The sequence below is a fragment of the Elephantulus edwardii genome, unplaced genomic scaffold (assembly GCF_000299155.1).
Source record: "Elephantulus edwardii isolate Elephantulus edwardi_28Jun2011 unplaced genomic scaffold, EleEdw1.0 scaffold00240, whole genome shotgun sequence".
Taxonomy (NCBI): domain Eukaryota; kingdom Metazoa; phylum Chordata; class Mammalia; order Macroscelidea; family Macroscelididae; genus Elephantulus; species Elephantulus edwardii.
Window position 1 is genome coordinate 1,134,212 of NW_006399990.1, and position 3,296 is coordinate 1,137,507.

The window sequence follows — 3,296 nt, forward strand, 5'->3', positions numbered from 1 at the left end:
AATCTAAAATATATTTTTTTAGAAAACAAAAAAATTGTCATTATTATAACTTTGCTCCAGGTTGAGAATTTTGTAGCATGTGTTTGTATTTTACTAACTTTAAAACCAGTCCTTCTAAGATTCTCTTTCTTGATAGAATTATAATGCTGAATATTAGATATTAATTACTGGGCTCATATTAGAAATACTGGGTGGAGAAGTAGTTACACCAAGGATTAAAGAAAGATACTAGAATGAAGATTGAATGACTAGTTAGGGAGATACACTACACTGACATTTATTACCAAAGTGTCAAAAAAGGCAGTGATCATTTTGGTGATACATAAACTTCATACATGGAAGTAAAGCATAGATTTTGTGTCTTAAAGTACAAATAAAACAATAAAATCTGTCTCCCTAGGACAGAAATTAGGGATATCTGGTGGCTTAGTGATAAGACTTGCTCTGCCAGTCCAAGATATGCAGTTCAAAACCACTAGCTGCTCTGTGGAGAAAGATGGGAAATTTCCTCCATTACAATATACTGCCTCCGAAAACCCGCTGGAGAGTCAACGCGACAGTACACAAAGAAATAGATAAAATACCAGTTAAGTCTTGATGGCACCTAACAACACTACGTCATAGCATCAAAGTCTTATGGAAGTGAGCTAGCTAGAAAAATCAAGCTGTTTTTGGTGACTTTTAAATGGTGCTTGTTGTTATGTACCTTTGAGTTGGAACCAACTCAGTTGATCCTCCAGCAGGTTTTCAGAGGCAATTAATTGCATGGGAGAAAATTTCCCATTTTTCACCAACAGAGCAGTTTGCGTATTTGAACCATGTGCCTTTGGCTTGGCAGTGCAACTCTGTACCACTGAGTCATGATAGCTGATATATTTTTTATTATTTGTCCAGACTGAATGGAACTCACATAAAAATATTGATGGTGAATGTCATTAGTAAGCAAAAATAAAATGTCTGATGTTCACTAAATAACCCACAGACTATTCTAGCAAAAGGCAAAAATGATTTAGCTATAGGTCGCCTCTATTGCTTTACTCTCAGCCAGGATCCATCTGACATAAGCAATAATATCCCTGGCACCATAGCCTCTTCTAAATCCCACTTGAAGTTCTAGCAATTACCTGTCTATGTATTTTTCCAGCCATTTTTAAAATGATCTTCAGCAGTATTTTGCTTGTATATGATATCAATGATATTGTTGAATAATTTCCACATTTGGTTGGATCACCCTGTTGGGAATAGGAACAAATATGGACCTATCCAATCCATTGGCCAGGCAGCCATCATCCAAATCTCTTGGCACAGACTGGTGAGCACATCCAAGGCTGCCTCTGTCAATTGAAACAAGTCAATTGGTATCCTATTGATTCCTGGGGCCATATTTTTTGCAAATGCCTTCAAAGTAGCTTCTGCTTCCTCTTTTGTTACCATTGACTCCTGTTCATATGGTAATTCCTGAAATTTTTCAGTGTCAACCAATTCTTTCTGGTACAGTGACTCTGTGTATTCCTTCTAACTGCTTTTGATGCTTTCTGGGTCATTAAATATATTACCTATAGTACCTTTCAACATTACGACACAAGGCTTAAATTTGTTTTTCAGTTCTTTTAGCTTGAGAAATGCAGAGTGAGTTCTTTCCTTGTTATTCTCCAATTCTAGTTTTCTGCATATTCCATTATCATGCTTTGTTTTGTCTTCCTGAGCTGTCCTTTGAAACCATCTGTTGAGCTCTTTCACTTTAACATGTTTTCCTTTAGATTTGGCTTCTCAATATTCCAGTGCAATCTTTAGAGTCTCTTCTGATTTCCATTTCACTTTTTTCTTTCTTCTCTGTTTTTGCAATGGGAAAATCTGCAGTTAGAGACCTTTCCATATTATTGAGGAGTAGTGATGTCAGTCTGAGGATTATGGTGTGTCTTTCAGATTAATAGCTCTGCATCCAAAACCTGGACACTGAATGAGGATGACAGAAAAATAATTGATGCCTTTGAGCTGTGATGTTGGAGAAGAGCACTGAATATCTTGACCACCAAGAAAACAAATAGATATGTCTTAAAGAGGGTGAAGCCACAGTGTTCTTTGGAGGCAAAAATGAGGAGGCTTTGCCTCACATACTTTAGACACATTGTTAGGAAGTGCTATTCCTTGGAGACAGACATGATGTTGGGAAGGGTAGACAGGTAGACGGTTGGTGAAGGAGAGGAAGACCCTCAGCCAAGTAGTTTGAAAAGGTGACTGATGGCCTTATGTGTGTCAGGAAGTGTAAAGATGGCACAGGACAGGACTAGATTCAGATCTTTTGTTCACGGGGTCGCTATGAGTCCTACTTGACTCAATGGCACCTAACAACAACAACAACACCTCTATTGCAAAACAATCCTCCCACCCACTAATCACAGACTGTAGAATCCATCTGCTACTAAGAAAATATTCTGCCAGGTGTTTCTAAATCTTTTGACATTTAGGAGTGGTAATCAGCTTGCCAAATTTTAATAAATACTGAATTTCAAAAACATTTTAGTCATTTCTTAGAAGCTAATTATCAACAGAAAATAATTATGTATTTGGCAGCAATAATCAAGTGAAATGACTAATTTTGTTATTTTTTCAATATTGATAATTTAAGAAAGGTCTTATGGTCTTGCGCTTTTAAATCTCTCAGCTACTGTTGTCAAATGAATGCAACACAGTCAAATCAAGGGTTTTAGATTCAAATATGAACAGGTTTTAGGTGAATAAAGTTTATGTGTAAAGTTACTCCAGAAGAACAAAAAAATAAAAACTTACATAAAATCTTGATGTAAAATTTTGGTAGAGATTAATCAGATAAAAATTAAAATGCTGTAACAATAGGTCAGTATAACTATGATCACAGACCATGTCTAATATTTTTGACAGAGACTAGAAGAAATGAAAATTGGAGCAGAATAAAGATTTCATCCTTTCACCTAAAGGTATCAGTTGTTCCTCAGTCTCATTTGACTGCAACCTTTAAGAATGCCTACCTAGACTCTCTAATATTTTAAAATTATGCTTTTGCAAATGTTTCTAAAGTACTGTATGATGTCTATAGAGTTTATCTATAATTACATGTAGATAATTAACCTGGTCCAGGTCTCTAGATTAAGAAAGTACAAAATGGAAATAGGACAAAAATCATGCAGTGATACATGAATTAGTGAAATTTAGACAATTATTTTAATTCCTCAGAGTTGTAACAGAAAGACAGCTCTTATGGCCTAGTAGGTAAAACTGTACTGTTAACTCAGAGGCATGTGGTTCAAATCCACCAG